Here is a 19562-nt window from a genome sequence, read left to right as displayed (position 1 = left end):
TGAGGGCGGCGTGTGGGGTGGCGGCCGTCCGCCCGTCCGCCCTCCCGCCTTCACCTGGAGGTCCCGTCCGAGCAGCCCTTACGCTATTGGCGTTTTTCCTCGTGTTGGGCAAGTTGTCTGCGTTGAGTTTGTTGTGCGTTTGTCGAGCGCTCGGCACGCTATCGGCGACTTCGTGGTGTTATTTTGAAAATGTGTCTCGGCAGGCGGAGAGTATCAGCTGAGGTGCGTGAGCAGATCTGACTGCGTGTGTTAGGGCACGAGCACACCGATCAAATGAAAGCATCCCTTCGGGAGAGCGCCGTGCTCGTCCACCACCCCCAGTTCATGCAATATCATGGCCATCCTTAAAGAAAAAATAATAAAAAATAGGAAGGTAGGGCCATTTTGTTGGATGCATAAAGCAGATTTGTGTAAATGTTTTGGATCTAGTGCATCAAGACAGCAGCAATTGCATTCTTATACCCACTTCTCTTCTGGAAGGCAGGGTTGGAACTGGATGAGCATTAAGGACCCTTCCGACCCAAACTGCTCTGTGATGATGTGAACTGTGAACCTCAGCTGTAATGCAACCGTTTGAGCGTAACAGTTAGGCTCTGTTGGATATGACCCAGGATTGTAATGGATGTGAGTTTATTAGCAAGCTTAAACAACAACAGCAAAACCAGAAAGGAGTCCCTTTTATTTTATTTTTGATGTCATTTGAAAAGTCATGGACAGATTCTTATGAAGCATGGTGTGCTGTTTGTTCAGTTCATAGTTCTGTACAGTCAGTGTGACACGTGCTCTGTAGGGGCTTTTCTCTACAGAGAAGGAAAATAAGAAAGAATAGGCTGCTTATAAAGGATAAGCAGGGAACTTTGGGTTATCTGTTCTGGGGCTTTTATTTCTAACCTTGAGAAAATCAGTTGTTTTTTACTCTTCTCATGCAAGCAATAGAAGGTAGAAAGAGCTGCCTCTAAGTTAAAATGCAGTGCAATTGCATTGTTCTCTCTTAGTGAAGGTACACTGGGGGAGTGGAGGTGTTGTTACCTTTCTTGGAAAGTAATGATTTCATTGTAGAACCCCATATGTTACTGTAGCCAGGTACTTCTTCTGTACATTGACTTGTTTCCATTTTTCTATGTCTGTATTGTGATATGTTGCCTTGGTATTGCAGTAGCTGCTTTCTTGCTTCCAAGCTGTAGGTGTAGTTGAAACTGATGTGCATATGTACTCTTTAGAGTTCTGATCTCTTTTAGACACTTTCCTAATATGTTCCAGGTATGTTTTCTAACAGCAAGGATTTGAATGGTTTTGGAATACATGCTGCTATTTCTGATGAACTATGTCAGAGTTATATGAAGAAATGCTGTTGTTTAGTAATAAATACCCACAAATGCAAATGTTGTTTCCTTCTACAAAGCTTGGTGTCAGGTAGCTGGCCTCAAAATGTCAAAATAAAGTATAGTATGACACTTATCTTCATTAATTGTATGCCTGGTGTAACATACTAAGCCTTTCTCTGAACTAACACGTCCGATTATTTTAAATCGGTGAATGACTCACCACCCTTAAAAATAGTCAGTTTGCCATATGCCGGCTTCAGATTTTCACCTAAAGGATCTATCAGCTTCCTCTTCTGTTCACCAGTGCCTTGTGGACCGCACCTCACAAACTGCTGGCTTAAAAAACACACCAGTAACAGGAAACCGGAACAACAGAGTGAGCACACAGTCAGGCTGACAGAAGCCTGCAGGCAGCCAGTGCTCAGACAGGATCCCAGACATGGTGATGCTGAGAGGTGACTGTTGTCCAAGTAGCCGGTGTGTCTTCTGTCTGCTGTGGCAGAGATGACAAAGGTGAGGATGCAGATTGATTTGTAGCAAAAGGAAGGCTGTTTGCCCATTCCAACAACCTATCGTAGAGTCATTAGGACTGGAAAAGACCTCTGAGATCATCTAGTCAACCACCGACCCATCCCCACTATGCCCACTAACCACGTCCCTCAGTACCACATCCACACGGTTTGAACACCTCCAGTGATGGTGACTCCACCACCTCCCTGAGCAGCCTGTGCCACTGCCTGAGGTATTTATAGGGCTTGAAAATCCTGCCAAGCCCACCACAACTGCTCGCAGGTAGAGATGCCAACAGGACCTGTCCCTCACCTTTTGGTCTTGACATGAGCAAATACAAAGTTGGGTGAAGCTGTGAGGGTGCTCTGCAGCAAAAGAACCTCTGATATTGGCAGCAGCAAGGAGTCTCCCTTCTGTGGCTGAGTAGCATCAGGGATCTTGCGCTCCCCCCTTCTTCAGGCTGTGTTGTAAGGGGGGTGGCTGCTGGTGGGGGCTGGAATGGGGGTATCACCTGAGTGAGGGTGATGACCCACTGATTCCATTCCTCTGGAACAGATAAAAAAAAAAATTAGTGCTTGTTCCATTTTGTTATGTGAAGGTTGCATACCAGGAACAGTCATGTATTGTTTGACCAAACTGGGGGATGTGAGTGGGGTTCTTAATGTAGCTTATTACTTGTAAATTAAAAAAAAAGGCTGCTTGTTTTTCCTTATCTAATCTATGAATTCCAAGCTTGTATGAGAGACTGAGATCTGCCAATTCAAAAACATGAGATCACAATGTTCAGTGATTGGCTGAGCAGCCAGCTCACTGCCTGCCAGCAGTATTTCCTGTGATAAGTAAATAAATGTATTTAAGCAGAGAATACAGTTTGATATTTCTTTCCTTGCGTAGTTCCCATGACACAAAGCAAACAGAAATGCAGATCACAGTCCTGTGCACTGCTGAAAACCTTGCCTGAGTGTGTAGAGATGCATTGATTTAGCTTTTGGGGGAAAGGGTTCATTTTTGTGCTCTGTAATCTGAAAATTTCATGTTTCTGTGTGTATGATCTAGAGCAAGTCAGTGCTTGAAACTTAGTTCCTGTTCTGTTGCTCTGATAGCATTCCTGGGCTTTTGTATGTGGTATCACTGAGCTTCTTGCTGGAAAAAAGACATCTGGCAGGAAGGAGGAGCTCCGGGTCTGAGCGTGGATCAGTGGAACAGCCAGGGCTTGAATGGGATGAATGGGTTTAAAGCCACCAGAGCTGATGACAGCGCTGTCTCTGTGACACCTATAAGAAAGGAGATATCAGAGACAAAATCTGCAGCATGCCTTCTTCACAAAAACTTCAGTAAGAATTTTGGAAGCACGTCACTTCTCTTTAAAACCACACCTACCTTTTTAAAACAGGAGTTACATCTGAGTTAGAAACTGTAATTTTAAAATATAATTTCTGTAAGATCTTTTAGTGAAATGTAACATTTAGCTCACCCTGATAACTAGGCTTTCCAGCCTATGTATGTTTTAAATATGAATTTATATTGCTGTTCTGAGTGCAGCGTTTTCTTGAATATTGCAGTGAAAATACATTGTCTCAGATATCTACTAGCATGAAGTACACTGAATGCAAAATATAAATTCTGAAGTTAAGTGTACCACTATCGAAACTCTCATTTCTTGTATTAATAGTGGTCTTCTGCCCTATTGCTATCTGTGGAAATCTAATTATTGGTTGTTTTTCCCTCTAATAGAGCTAATTAATAATAATTATGTTAAAAAATGTTAATAACTTAAAGTTAATAGCTTAATACCACGTGCAAATGTAATATTTCCTGATGTAACATTGTAAATTGGGAGATATTAAAACTACAATAATCAGAAAATATTGTGAACCAACTATTATATAGAAGCATAACACCGATCTGTATAAAGCCTGACATTTTAAATTGAATGTTGAAAACGTGGTTTTCTATCACCTTCCTCTTTTAGTTCTCACTTATGGTTACTTCAAAAGTGATGCTGTTCTTCTAAGACAATCTAGAGCACTTTTCATATTCAGTGGAGAGTTGTTTTTCTTCTTTTCATTGATTGAATGGACTGAAAGTGCAGGACTCTGGGGAGCAAACAACTGATGAGTAGATTTCCCCATAAACTTCCTGGAGCATTTCAGCCTACTGGTTTTACCTTTTCTTATTCTTCGCGCGTTTTAATCTTTCCAAATTCTGTAGGTGCTCTGTGTGCTAGGCACTTGTAAGCTAACCTTAAATGATCTTTCCCAGGTTATGCTTCTGAAGTTCTTAACCTGAAACTTAGGATTGCAGTTCTCCAGAATCTACATAGCTCGTAGATCAAGTGGTTTTTATCTATCTTATTTTGGAAATGGTTTTAAAAGCTCTTGGAGAAAATGAAATGCAGCTTTTTGGGTGAGAGAGCGACTGAGGCAATTCTTACTTGCCTGGATGGTTCAGTGAATTAACATGGCTGCTATACCTAGATGCAGATTGAGATCCTAATTCTGCAACATCTAGAGTGTGCAAGCATATGTCTGTGAAGTCCATGATTGGTGTGTATCATTAAAGCAGTCAGTTACACAGACATTTGAAACAGGTACTTTACATGAGGTGGTTATTAGCACTTAAAAGCAAGGATTTCACCACTCTTAAAAAAAACTTTATGTTAACTGAGTCTCGATAATTTGGTTTTGACATGGGGGAGTATGATGACATTATTCTGGCCTGTGTATACAGGCTTCCATTAAATTACATGCACTGATTTAATTTGAAGTAGCGTGACTCTTCTTGTGCAGACAGCAGTTGGGAATGGCAGCCAGAGCTTGTGTGGTCCTGTGCTGTGTGATCATCAACTTTTTTAGTTAGAGGTGGAGACTCAGTAGATATGAGCCTGGGGCAGCATACCGTGGCTGGGACGTGTCCAATAGCCCAGCTGAAGTGCATCTATACTAATGTACACAACATGGGCAACAAAGGGGAGCTGGAAGCCATTGCGTGGCAGGAAAACTATGCCTTAATTGCCATCACTGAAACATGGTGGGATCCCTCTTAGGACTCTAGTGCTGCGGTGGATGGCTGTAAGCTCTTCAGAAGGGACAGTTAAGGAAGGAGAGGCAATGGAGTGGCTCAGTGTGTTAGGGAGTGGTTTGGTTTTGTAGAGCTCAGTGCTGGGAATGATTAGATTTATTCCTTATGGGTGAGGATCGGGGGGAAGACCAACAAGCTAACATCCTGGTGGGATGTTATAGACTGTTCTACCAGGGTGAAGAGGCATGTGAAATGTTTTAAAAGCAGCTGGCAGAAGTCACACAATTGCTAGCCCTTGTTCTCATGGGGGACTTCAGCTTACTTGACGTTTGCTGGAAGTACAATCCAGCAGAAGGGAGACAATCAAGGAAGTTTCTGGAGTGTGTGGAAGATAACTTCCTGACACAGCTGGTAAGAGAACCTGCCAGGGGAAACTCCCTGCTAGACCCGCTGTTTCTGAACGGAGAGACTGGTGGGAGATGTGGTTGAGAGCTGGTGGGCGTAGCAACTGTGAAATGATAGAGTTCTCTGTTCTTCATGAAGTCAGAAGTGGATCAGTAAGACTGCCACCTTGGCCTTCAGGAGGGCAGACGTGTGGCTGCTGGGGGCATTGGTTGGGAGAACCCCTTGGGTGGCAGCTGGCTGCAAGGGGCAACTCCTGCCTTACGGCCTCCTTGCCCTGGATATGCTTGTGGGTGTTTCAGTGCTCAAGTGTGGCATTTTGCAACATCTCAGCCCTGGAGGTGTGTTGATGATGATAATCTACTAAGTTTATACATATTTACACTGACTTTCCCCTTGGGTGTTAAGTGAATCTAGGGCAGAGGTGGCAAACTCCCAGCTCCAGATATACTGAACAAAATAACACCATTTATAAATTTGCATAAAGGCCAAGTGTTTCATGTGGCCTTCGTGATGAAGAGTTGTCATTGACCTTAGTGGGAATGTGCCTGAACAGAGGTGATCATATGGTCTTGATTTTTGTGGGGAAACTCATAAAAATTATTGTATTAAAACAAAAATCCTTTTGTATATAGCATTGGTTAGATAGGCATCAACATTACTCCAGCAGGTGTTAATGCTATAGGTTAATGCTATAGGTTAATCCTATAGGCCAGTGAAACCATTACTGTGTTGGTATGACTCGAAATGGATCTCCAAATGAAATGAGCTAGACCAGAAAAAAAATCTCTTGGTGTGTTAAACTGCATCTAAAATAAGACTTTGCTAAAACTGCTGTGACAGAAAAATGTCACTCCTGTCTATTACAGTTCAGTTAGGAAAGCATTTGAGTGCAATCCAATCTCAGCATGGATTTTACTCGTGGACCTAATAAAATGCCTGGTGAAGGCAGGATGGGAGGTTTCTCCTTCTTTGATTTCAAGGTCGTGGCACCAGCGTTAGCTTGATATTATACAAGACTCTTCTGCAACATCTTTGATTTTGGCTGAGGCAGAATTAGTAAATAATCATTAAAAAATGGTCAGAGAAGCTGTTATATGAGCAGTTTCTCTAGATCAAAGTCTTCCTTTGTTTTTCCCTTCTGTTGCCAGTGCGGAATGAGCTCTGTCTCAGCCACCATACTTGTATTTTGGTGTTCACCATTGGTATGATTTGCCTGCATTTTATTGCATTGTGCAGAGTTTTAAACTTGAAAGAAATCATCCATAGAAGCTGATCATCTGTGTCATGTGTCGCGCTGTAAAGACATCCAAGTAAAGCTGTTTTTAGTTTCTCCTTATGTTATAGGGTTGTCAGTTCAAGCAACAGCTTGTAATTTGCAGAACTTTTTGTCTGTTTAGTATGTGGCAAAAAGGGAATATAAAACTCAAGAATCTTAGTTTTCATGGTTTTAACCATAAAGGTTTGTATGGCATTAATTTTACTTCCAACAAATGCTTATTTCTGGGAACTGCAGGCCTTAGAGTTGAATAGTCCATGTAGAAACATAGAATCCTTAGAGTTGGAAGGGACCTCTGAAGGCCATCTAGTCCAACTCCCCTGCAGTGAACAGGGACACCACAGCTACATCAGATTGCCAGGGCCTGATCCTGCCTCACCTTGAAAGTCCCCAAGGGCATCCACCACATCTGTGGGCAGCCTGTTCCAGGTATCTTTGTCGAGGTAACATTAACACCGACCTTCCAGTTCAAGACTGTGAAGTGACTGTTTTAAAATGAACCTAATGCTGTTTGAAAATTAGGGAAATAAAGTAGTGATCAAAATTCAGTCAATTCAGTGATGAAGCACGGTACTTCTGATTTTCCTACATCCAGTCTAAAAGATTGTATCTCAGTAGTGGATTAAGAAGTACTGGCTTGAACTCGTGTAGCGCGTGTGTTTGTTGTTGTTTCCTTTACATGTTAAGCAGATTTCTGTTGCTGACAACGTGTAACTAGACTTTACCAAAGTGAGTGCACTAGTATGTGTAACACAACAGCTTTTGAAGGACAAACCAGCAGATGCAAATCATGAGGTGTGAGTAGGGGAGCATGGATGTTCTGGTTTCCTTGTAATTGGCCTGGATGAAGAGGATGGTGGTGATGGGGTGGCCGTGTGGTCTGCCTGTAGACTGAGTACATTCCCAGGGCTTCTGCGGAGATGCTGTTGCATCCTTATTGCTGGCAAGTTACTGTTGTCACAGTTATGCCAGCATCTTAGCACAGATTGCTGGGGTGCAGGCATGTCCCAAACGTGTTATCAGGGTTAAAGCCAAAGCTTTAATACTCATGTGGAGTATTTTAGCATGTGCTTTAAAATAAAATAAGGAAAAAAACAGATTATTGGCACTTAAATAGTTCAATCACTCAGTGGTTTTGTTTTTTTTTTAAACTGACTCCACTAAGTGCACTGCTGTCCTGGAGCTGCTTGAGTTGGGGGAGCAAAGTGTGAGTGAGTGAGTGCAGTAGCTGAAATCTCTGTAATAAAAGAGATTTGTCATCTTGGTCCAGCACCTGGTGGAAGTATAAAAATTAGTTTAAATTCTCTAGGTCATGCTGTGTGACTGGTTGCATTCCTTTGGTGGCCAGAGAGCTCTTCAAAAGAGGTGAGATGAGAATTGTATAAAACTTGTATATAGTCCCGAGGGCAAACAAAACCTGAGGTAATCCCATATTTGTTGAAACTGTTTAAATTTCAGGGCGGTGACACACTGGCACAGGTTGCCCAAGGAGGTTGTGGATGCCCCATCCCTGGAGGCATTCAAGGCCAGGCTGGATGTGGCTCTGGGCAGCCTGGTCTGGTGGTTGGTGACCCTGCACATAGCAGGGGGGGTTTGAAACCAGATGATCATTGTGGTCCTTTTCCTTTAGACCCAGGCTGTCTGACGGAAAAAAAAACAAAAAACCCACAACCTTTTACTACATTTTTCTTTATCTGTTATGTGGTAAAACTTCCTGTTCTAAATCTAAAAGGCACAAACCAAATTCTTCAAGCTGTTTCTGAGAATTAAGCTGTCAGGGAAGAAAAATCCCATTTCTGTAATGAATAAATATTTCAGTAATCAGGCTAGCTTTGTTATTGCCATCCGTATTTTAGAGGGACAACTTAAGTCTTACAAGAGATGACCTCCCACATTTCCTTGCACATGGGTGGACTGTACTTCTCAGAAGCCGTACTTAGAATTGAATGTGTGAGAAACAGAAGGTGGCAAGGGAAAACCTGGGAAATGGTGAGCAGCCAGGAGCTGAGATTAGGTGAGGCACTGGGTGTGAAGTGAAATGGTGAAACTGAAGTTGCATGGCTCTCACTGCTGAACACCTGGGTGGTGAGGAGGTTGTGAGAGAGACAAGGTGCAGCTCAGCCTGGGAAAAGGAGACACAAAAGCATTGAATGGGCAATTAGTATGCTGGGTTTGAGCAAGATGAGGGGAGGTGCTGGGATTGGGTTATTTTGTGGCAGCAACACCATGGGAACTGGGAGCGGGATATGCAGAAGGATTGGAAAATCCCAAATGCTGAACCAGCTGTATTCCAAGAAGTTTGAAAAGTGAGGAATTATTCTCTGTGTGGGCAGCAGCAGTTGTGGTGGAGGTATCCAACTAGTCAAGATACTCTGCAAAAGCATGGCCTGGTTACAGCACCGACCTGCCTCGTGAGGCTGTGTCCAGACCTTCTGCTTGTAACTTCATGGAAACACGTTGTGCAGAAAAATTAAACAGCAGCACTTCCTCTTGCCAGTTATTTCCAAGGGTATCTCTTACATATGGCTGTGATTATAATATAACATTCCAGATTGAAGCCATTTTCATGACAGTAGTTTCTGCTGGGGGAGGACATGGGGAAGGGCCTGTCAAAAGGGACCTGGGGGTAGCGGTGGATGGGAAGGTGGACATAAACCAGCAGTGTGACCTTGCAGCACAGAAAACCAACCGTACCCTGGGCTGCATCCAAGGAAGTGCGGCCAGCAGGTCTAGGGAGGTGATCCTGCCCTTCCATTCGGCGCTGGTGAGGCCTCACCTGGAGTGCTGCGATGTGGAGTCCTCAGTACAGGAGAGACACAGACCTGTTGAAGAGTGTGCAGAGAAAGGCCACAGAAATGAGGTATGGGATGGAACACCCTCTTCTATGAGGACAGGCTGAGAGAGATGAGGCTGTTCAGCCTGGAGAAGAAAAGGCTCTGGGGAGACCTGATAGTGGCCTTTCATTATCTAAAGGGAGGCTGTAGGAGGGAAAGGGACAGAGTCTTTAGCAGTGTGTGTTGTGATAGGACAAGGAGAAATGGTTTCAAGCTAAAAGTGAGGTGGTTTAGATTGGATGTAAGGAAGAAATTTTTTGAAGTAAGGGTGATGAGGCACTGGAACAGACTGCCCAGAAAGGTGGTGGATGCTCCAACCCTGGAGACACGCAAGGTCAGGCTGGATGGGGCTCTAAGCAGTCTGATCTGCTGTAGGTGTCACTGTTCGTTGCAGGGGAGTTGGACTACATGACCTTTAAAAGTCCCTTCCCACTCAAACAATTCTGTGTTTCTGTAAGGGACCCGTGAAGAGTGGGAATGAGCAGGGGAGTTTCTTGTGGTTCATGTCGTTTCTGTGAATGGCTTTGATTGTTGCACTCTATGCCTAGGTTTTCCCCATGGCCTACCTGCTTTAGCTGGCTGTGGAACAGGCAGTTGGATGTACATGTCATGGTAGGCTGCAGCAGGGAAGGAGGGTGGTACAGCAGAACAGGCAGTGTGGGCTGCAGGGATATTCTTCACTCCTGGCCAAGGCAGAAGGCCAGAATCACAGAGTGGTCAGGGGCTTTTCCTTATGCAGTTATGCTCCTTCTCTTTGCAGGAAAGCACTTAATTCTCCCCTGGGGATCTCAAGATTTGTTTTCCCCAAGGTTGATATTGAAAGTAGCCTGTAAAGTGCATCCTGATGAGGTCTACAGAATTAGTAGGCTAGAAACTATCATACTGCTTTTCCTGAAGTGAACTAAACTAAAGAGTATATGCTACCACATATCTGGAGATTTCATCATCATGTGATGAGAAACCACGTTTCTGATATTTCTGAAATGTCTAGGATATTGCTTTATTTACTTTAGTGTTTATTTTCAGGTTGTCTCCCTAATGAGTGGAGTAAGGAAGGACTGGAATACTCTCAGTAAAAGGGCTAACTCGGATATTGCTATCTGTTTGGGATATGAGCTGGTCCTGCAGCAGTCCATTCAAATGTGGTTGTGTTGTAGCTCTCTTGGACAGCTGATGTGTTTATATGTCACCACCTTTGAGCTGGTATGGACTCTCAGAGCAGAATTTGAGATGCCTTGCATGGTACTGTGATCACAGCACAGAATGCAATTAAATGAGAAAATGCATACATCTATTTATATTGCTTTCAGAGCTGTTCTGGTGCTGGCGTTGGTTTTGGAAAAAATAGTTTGCTCTTGTGTAACTTGAATTATGCGATTACAAACTCTTACAGTAAATTTTTGATCATTCTTACAGTACCACATATCTTGTAAAGTACTTGTAGGTTTAGGAGTTGAATGATGTTCTACAAAACAAAAACCGACATCCAGACTAAAGACCCTTCTTGAAGCTTTAACTATTAAAATATACCCAATCATGGTAAGTGAATGACTCATGAGAGAGTTGCTTAATGCTGTTTGTGTGGTTACTCCAACTTGTGAAATATTAAACTTGCTTTACCTGTCTACATGATGCACTTCCCTCTCTCTTCTTGTGGCCGCGCTGCCCTGTTCAGCAAAGAAAAGGGCAGTGTTTGTTAAATAGAACAGACGTCAGTTTGCTGTGTGACAGCATGAACTGCAGTAGCTTACTTACATCTATTCTCTAAGTCATCTTTGTTTCTGAAGTGCTTTGACTACAACTGGTAGTTTTTCTTCTTTTCTGGCTCACTACTTTCCAAAATGGAACATTGCTTATTGCTGGGGTGCTTTTGCCCCAGTGCAGCATGCCGCATGTCTTTGGATAACATCACTTTGTCACATATGGCCACATCTTTTGGGCAGAAGACTGATAATGATGAGGCGCTGCCGTGTTGTGGATCTTGCTTTTGTGTAGCTGTGAGAGTGCATTTTGACAGCTGAGTGAGTGTTCACACCTGACCTCCTTCCTCTGATTGCTGACTTCTTGGCACTGTTTTCAGCACATCATCCAGATCTCTCAGTATAGCTGTGTGCAGGGACATGGGATGACCTGGGGGACACCCGCCATGCTTCAGATGTGGTCTTACATATTTCTTATTGCAGCAGAATTCCCAGTGTCCTTTATTCTGCTCAGTAATTTTACAAAACAGCATCCGTGCATGCAATCACCTGCTTTAATTTACTTCAGCTATTGTAATTGGTAACGGGGTACAAAGTCTCAATGTGGACTTGGTACAAAATTGAAATAATGGTTTTATACTTTTATAAGTATACTTATATACTTTTATACTGCATGAAAGAGCTGTGAGTTTGGTCTTCCAACACTGCCTCTCTTAAATGTGTTAATGCCATTTTTTATGTCACACTGTAACAAGTGAGATTGTATTAAAGTTGCCTGTTACGTCTTTCTCTATTTGTTTTTTCTTTCTATGGATTTCTCAAACTTCACTTGTTTAACATTGTTTTTCTTTCTAGGTACATAGCTCAGGCTGATTATTTTATTTTATTTTAGAAGAGAATTGAACTGTTTTCAAGAACAAGGCTGATTTAGCTCTGTAGGCATCTAGGCATCTCTCTTTTTCTCCCTAACCCACATTCTGGTCTTTGTGGTCTTGAAAAAATGGTGGAGTCCTTGTGTTAAGGACATGCCTTTTGCCTCCCAGGTTTAAAACCCTTTTTAATTTGGATTTGACACTTCTTTGGGGAACAGAGGAAAGGTCACAATCCTGTACGTGTTCAGTAACAGCTTTTTGTTTTCACGTGCAGTGATGAATATTCAGATCCGTGCTGAGCAGGAAGATGCTTTCTGAAACTGCATTTTGGGATATTGACAAGAGTAGCTGCGTCTGAGCTGGCACTGGGACTGGGAAAAGTTCTCTGCTGTTGTCATATAACAATTTTATTGGCTTCTTTTGGAAGAAGAATCAAATATCGAGCAAGCAGGAACTGGTGGGAGTCTGCTGTGGGAAGGGAGGTAGGGAAGATGATAATTTCTTGCATTACTTGGGAGAGAGACTGAAGGCTGGTGGGAGGAATGAGAACGAGGTGAGAAGGTCAGTAGTTAGGAGGGAATGAATGACTGCAGCAGAGAGGAGTATCTTGGAGGAAGTGGGAACCAGTAGCTAATGAGAAAAGGAGGAAGAAGTAGAATCTGCAAGCAAGCAGCCTGAACCGACTGAGTGAAGATCAAGGGAGAGGAGTGGGTGAGACTGTGCAAGAAGTGTGGGTCACAGAGGCCAAAGCATGCTGTGTTGTGACGTGCTGAGGATGAAAAAGAAATCAGACTGGAACTGTGGGAGTACTAGCAGTGAGTGGTAAAGAAATCGAAGCTTGTAGTTATGAGGAAAATAGCAAGAATGAGGTGAAATTTGGGTCATGAAGCTGTGCCCGCAGCATCACAAACATGAACTGCGCAAAGAGGGGAGGTTGCCTTTGTTACACCATGGTTCTGCTGCTCCTCTGCTTTCCGTCTACAGTGATTGTTTTGAGCTCTTCCACTGGCCAGTTCAGCAGAAGGAACCTGCTGGAGCAGGTAGAGAGCTGAACTATGCTACAAAGGGCTCTTGTGACACCGATCTACTGCAGTTGGGGTGGGGGAAGGAGAAAGGGTGTTAATGTGTCAGCGGTGGGCTGTTAAACCTTGTGACTGAGTGAGAAAAGAAGCAACTGGAAGCAAAGAGCAGCAGGCCCGGACTGGAGCAGTCACGGACTGGGAAGAAGAGGTCAAGTGTGAGAGAGAACTTGGCAGGAGAATCAGCCCATTAGGAGCATTCCTCCTCAAAATGTAGAGAAGACCTGTGATTTTTCAGTCACGCCACGTCTTGCTGTCAGCAAATATTTGTAAAAGCCAGAGGAGAGGCACAGATCTGTGCAGTAATAGTGCATGAACGTCCATTGGTAGGAGTGGAAGAGATGTTTGTGGTAGGCCTAAGGATCTGCTTCTGATAAGCCGTGGTGTAGTTTGAGCGCAATGGAGTTTTCTCCTTTATTTCAAGGCCTGGGAAGTTACGGTATAGGAGAGTAATGCCTTTTAAAGGCTGTAAAACAATCAAAACATACGAAACAAACACAGTTGCATTGTAATTTTGCATTTACAAATATACATTGTTATTTTTTCTTAGTGTTTCGATGCTAGCAGAAATAAAGAACGAATCATAGAAAAGATCTCGTGACTGCTTTGTTTCTTATCTTAATCCTGTGTCTTACTGTGCCCTATCTGAGTTCTTATCTGAGGAGCTGTTGATTTCCATAAGCACTGTGTGAGTGATCTCCTGCAGCGAGGTACTTCTCTTCAGATGTAATTAATTTTTCACTCTGGTCTTCATACAGATAGTTGAAAGAGGAGAGTTTAGAAACAATTCAAAAGTAACAACAAAAGCCGCTTAGCTGGACACATCTAGATTATTAGCCTGGCAAAATACCATTCCATGTTATGTTTGTCCTTATTCTGCCAATCTGTAAACAAGCCCCCAGGAGCTGAGTAACTGAGGAAAACACAACTGCAGAGTGCTGTGCAACGGATGGGCTAATTCTGACATGTTTTCCAGGTTGCTGTGTGTGCCTTTACAGTGATGTCGTTCTCACCCTCCATCACAGAGTCGTATGAGTTGGAAGGGACCTTTACAGATTGTCTCATCCAACTCCACTGCACAGGGACTCTTTGCACTTACCACTCTTGCCCATGTTAAGCACAGACCCATTTGTAGACGTGGTCTATCCTGTTTGCTACAAAATATGTTTCTAATTTATGTCCCTGAGCTGCTGTTGTCTGCTGTTAACAGCTTCTGGTAGATTTTGGTAGGGCTCCTTTCAGCTCTGGGCTTGTAGGGTTTTTTTGGGTCAAAAACATGATGTAAACACATTTCGCAGATCTGATACTTGGGTGAGACGCAACAGTATTGCCAGTCTGTGTCACTGGTAGTGCTGAATGTGCTTCTGTAGTTGAAAGTCTTTTGGTATGTCTAAGTCTGAAGCTGTAGAGGCTAAGATATTTCTCCTAAAATGTATTCTTACCCGTTAAATGCAGTATCAAATTAGTACAGCAGTGAAATATTCAGTATCCATGAAAAATGTGAAAATAGCCAGGAAGCATGTCAGAAAAGAAAAAGGCTCTATCTTGTGTTAATGCTGTTCTCTTTAAAAGAGGCTTTCTGCTGCAGGTTAGTCCAGTGTCTGTGATGTGTCAGGAGTTCCTGCTTAGCCAGTAGGTATCCCGTTTCCCTAAATATGGGTTTTATAAAATACCGGGTATCTGTGATTGTTTATCTTCCTTAGCAAAGTGTTGACTGGAGTTTACTCAGTATATCTACATTAAGCAGCAGGAGTACGAGAGATGACTGCAGAATCTAATGGCTAGTGCAGAAGCCTGAGCTGTTGTTTCTGGATATGTTGTTACAATAACATAATTCTCGTGGAGATAGGTCTTATGTGGTGTTTGTGTGGAATCTTAACGTGTTTTAATTCTGTTTGAGGCAATGGCTACACCATTGATCCCTTTGTCTGCAGAGCACCTCCCTCCTAATCTCAGCCTTGTGGTTGCTATGGCACTTTGTAAGGCTGCGCAGACAACCAGGTTATGGAGCTGGCAGCTTTAAAAATGATTGTTTTCCCTTCTATCTGTCTTAGAGTAGATTTAGCAGGCTTTTAAGCTGCAGCAAGGCAGCACAGACTTAAGTTGGATTAAAGTTCAAGTTAGCATGTAACTATGACTTGACCTGTCATTCAAGTGTATTAACAGGTGTAGGAAATGACTGTTTTCCCCCTTGGGATTTACTCTATTTTTTCATAGAACCATAAGACCCTCTGGCACCCACAAAGGTCATGAAGTGCGGCTCCTCGCACCAGATAGACCTGTATGGGTGTTCAGTCACAAAAGGCCAAATTCAGAAAGCTGACATTCCATATGGCATCACTTGTCCTGTGGAATTCCTGAAATTCATCTACATTAGGCATTGCTCTTTGCTCATGAGTTCCATTACTGGGAATTCACTTATTGGCTTCTTTTAGCAATCTTCATCTTAGTTTTAATTTTGCCAGAACTCCCCATGAAACAGCACAGAAGGATCTGGGTACAGAGGATCTGGTGTAGCCTCTTCAAAGGTTAAGTTCTGATTGCTGCATACCAGGAAAAAAAAAACAGTTATACTTGTTCTATCTTCTTTACATTTACATAATTAGAAGATGGGTTTGATTTCAGGACTTTTTTTTCCTCTCTCCTACTGCAACAGGTTAGGCAAGTTCTTATTTGCATTTATAAAATATGCCTGAGAAAGATGAAAGTGGTCTTGGTGCAAATGCAGTCCTCACTGATGGTCTGAGCTTCCAAACAATCCTATTTTATTTCAAAGACGCAAAGTTAGCTATTTCATAACATGCAAACTGCCTCTAAATTTTGTAAGAATTTCTCTATATGTAAAATCTATGTTCTGATACTTAATACGTAATGTTTGGCGTGGTGTAAAGCAAAGCTGGCTGAAATAACAGCTCTCCTATTGTGTTAGCTGGCTTGGCAGCTAATGGCTAGATTCTACAAGCACTAAGCTTAGGGCCTGCTGTGTTTTATTGTTGCCTCATGACATCGGGTGGAGCGTTCCTTGTAAAAGGCATTGATGTTTGTTAACATTTCCAAGACGGAGCTCTAAACGAAGTGCTTTGAAAATGACTGCTAACATTTTTTTCATGGTTTCTTTTTTGCCTGCTACAGGTGTGATGGACAGGTAGCAGAAGATTTCACTTTGATATCAGGGAATCAGAATGACCGAGTGCTTCCTGCCTCCCACCAGCAGCCCCAGTGAACACCGTCGGGTAGAACACAGTGGGGGTCTTGCTCGTACTCCCAGCTCTGAAGAGATCAGCCCTACAAAATTCCCTGGGTTGTACCGTACTGGTGAGCCTTCGCCACCTCACGACAGCTTGCATGAGCCTCCAGATATAGTATCTGATGATGAAAAGGAGCATGGGAAGAAGAAAGGAAAATTTAAAAAGAAAGAAAAAAGAAGTGAGTAGGCGACCTCTTATCTCATGTTTAAGTCCTTTTTCTGTCTTTCTCAAAATTGCCTGGTATTCCCAGTGTTGGTTTTTCTGTTATTGTTGTGATTTCTTCCTCTTTAAACCTGTTTAGGTGTGAAGGAAGTGAACAACACGCACTTTGTGCAATACCTGTTTCTCTTCATGAAAAGGACTTTGTTGTTGTTGTACAGGCACCAAGCACATGCCCAGAGTTGCTGATAAACGTATTTATGTAAAGCCTTTAGCAGTGTGTTGGTAATTGCCTGGCGTGATAGTCCTATAGCATTATCAGTTCAGATCCTGAGTGGAGATTTCCAAGTGTATTTCCAAATAGATGCTATTTGAAATTTTAGCTGAAAAACTAGCTAAAGTAAAGCTCTAAGTTTGACCTGAATTTTACACATTTAAATTTGAAAGAGCTGGTTTAAGCAACATTTAACTTGTTTCTTTTTTCATGCCTTGTGTATTCAGTGTTTGTTATTACTTACCATTTCAAGCTTTCATATGCACGCTGTACCACTCATTGAGGCCTAATAACCTCCATTCTTTTTTTCATTAGCTTCTTAGTTTAGTCTAATCTTGCAGTTTTCTCCAATCCAATTCCAGCCCTCTAAAACCTAAGTATCACAGCCACCCAATTGAGTTGTTTTGTTTTTTTTGACAAAGCTTCACAATATTTTTCCATGTTTTACATTGCCTTTGTACATGGCCCAAATGCTGGATGCTATGGATGCCTTTGTGCCTCGCTAATTCCTAGAAGTGAAACTGGGAATACCAAAGCCAATGAGACAGCTCACAAGATTATGGCTTTTTGGAGTGAATACGATGACCATTTGTAATAAGCATGCACACATTCAAATAATTACTCATTAAGAATTTGCAGCCACTACACTACTTTAAATCAAACCCATTTCCTGGATTGCAGAAATTGTTGATTCTACCACAGTTTAGAAGGCCTGTGCCTGAAGGGTACCTTAACTCAAACCCGTGTTATCCTCTAGTTAAAACTAACAACCAAAGTTCCTACAGGTCTTAAGAAAGCTGCTACCTTATTTTTTCTCTTGTAAATAACATTAGCCTAATACTAATACTGAATTGCTGATTCTCTGGGCAGCCTGGTTGGCGACCCTACCTGTGGCAGGGGGGTTGAAACTAGATGATCTTTGAGATCCTTTTCAACCCAGGCCATTTTATGATTCTATGATAAATTCTGTATTAGTTGGTTCTGAAATAAAGCCATTGTCTGTAGGGCTTTTTTCGTCTTTGCAAACCAACTTTGGTAATGCTGCCCTCCTGCCTCTAAATGTATGCCATGGATGCCATGGATGAATTTAGAATTGTGAGAGGTCAGTATTATATACAGCATGGCTGGTTTTCTTTGTTGTGTAATGTGCGTGTCTCATGGCAATAGTCAGACTGAAAGCTGAAGAGGGAAAATGCTACTTCAGCAAGTACCTGCAGATCTGTACACTGCTAGCAACGTAACTGCTCTCTTCCACAAGAGATTATAACGCATTGTACAGCTGATGCAAAGCATTTTTTGTTAGAGGAGTTTAGGGATGAAGTATAAAAATGACATAAATGCAAAATGCAGGAATAGTCACATCTTCTCTTGCAGCTGTAACATAAAAAGCATTCAGCACATCCTGACCCTATTGTATGTATGTCATGTAATCACCAGTCAGATATAGGATTCAGTTGAATACAAACCTTTTGGTATCTCTTGTACCATCCAAACATGGTAATTACTGCAGATACACCCAGAACATTCTACTTATGTAATTGAACAGGGATATCTGGTGGCTTTTCTGCCCGCCTGCTTTGATTTTTTTGGGCAATACACAACCTGCTATGGTTATGTAATTTGGCATTTAAACAATTACTGTCAATCACTTTAATGAGAAACATTTGACACCTTCACCTGTCTTCGACACTAATGATGGGCTCCGTGAGACCCCCAGAGCCCTGAGCTGGAGGACTATGACTACAGTAACAATAAACTCCCAGCCAACTCTCAAGTTGGGCTTGGAGGGTTATAGTAAATGAGGTTACATCAGGCTGGCGGGCAGTCACCAGTGGGGTGCTGTAGGTCCCCATTTTAGAGCCAGTTCTCTTTAACGTTTTCATCAATGACTTGGATGTAGGACTTCAAATTATATTAGGTAAGTTTGTGGACAATGGTAAACTGGGAGGAGCCGTTGAATCCTTTTGGGGCAGAGAGGCCTTGGAGAGAGATCTTGACAGATGGGAGGAGTGGGCAATCACCAGCCACGTGAAGCTGAACAAGAGAAGTGCCAAATGCCGCACACGGGATGGGGCAACCCCAGATAGATGTACAGCCTGGGGACAAGAGGCAGCCCCACAGAAAGGGATCTGGGGTTATGGCTGACAGCAACTCGGACCTGAGCCAGCAGTGTGCCCTGGCTGCCAGAAGGGCCACCCACAGCCTGGGCTGCACCAGGCCCAGCACCGCCACCGAGCAAAAGGAGGAGTTGTCTGCTCCGTGCTGTGCGACCTCACCTCCAGCACTGGCTGCGGGTTTGGCCCCGCTGTATAAAAAGGACATCAAGCCATTCAAGGGCATCCAGAGGAGGGCTACAGTAACAGTGAAGGGTCTAGAGTTCAACAGATAAGTGGAGCAGTTTAGGTCCCTGTGTTTGCTCAGCCCAGAGCAGAGGAGCTGAGGGGAGGCCTGATGGCGGCTGCAGCTCCTCACAGGGAGCGGAGGGGCGGCGCTGAGCTCTGCTCTGTGTGACAGCGACAGGGCCCAAGTGCTGGAGTTCAAGAGGCATCTGGACAGTGCTCTCAAACACAGGGTTTGAATTTTGAGTGGGCTGTGCAGAGCCAGGAGTTGGTCTTTGTGGGTCCAACTAAAGGTATTCTATAATAGTTTTTCAGGGAGTGGTGTCATTTAACATTACTGTTCATTTCAGAGATGCACTGTTACATGTGAGAATAATTTCACATCAGGACTCCTTTTGCCCACAGTGCATTTATGGGCATATAGGAGAACATCTATAATTTGAACTACCTATTTTCTGTTCATTTACAGTTCACTTGAGATTAAGCTCCAGAAGTAGCTCAGAGATATTTCTGCACCAAT

General features: G+C 43.0%; 1 long non-coding RNA gene across 1 annotated transcript; it reads left to right on the top strand.

Moving 5' to 3' along the window:
• Nucleotides 1-228: 228 nt before the first annotated feature.
• Nucleotides 229-2528, top strand: LOC116216461. Its single transcript, XR_004159228.1, has 2 exons — nt 229-373; nt 481-2528. It is a non-coding gene; the product is annotated as an uncharacterized LOC116216461 (long non-coding RNA).
• The last annotated feature ends 17034 nt before the right edge of the window (nt 2529-19562 follow it).

The sequence above is a fragment of the Meleagris gallopavo genome, chromosome 3 (genome assembly GCF_000146605.3).
Source record: "Meleagris gallopavo isolate NT-WF06-2002-E0010 breed Aviagen turkey brand Nicholas breeding stock chromosome 3, Turkey_5.1, whole genome shotgun sequence".
In the NCBI taxonomy this organism is placed as follows: domain Eukaryota; kingdom Metazoa; phylum Chordata; class Aves; order Galliformes; family Phasianidae; genus Meleagris; species Meleagris gallopavo.
The sequence above is the reverse complement of the archived record's forward strand: the minus strand, read 5'-3'. Positions and strand labels throughout refer to the sequence as shown.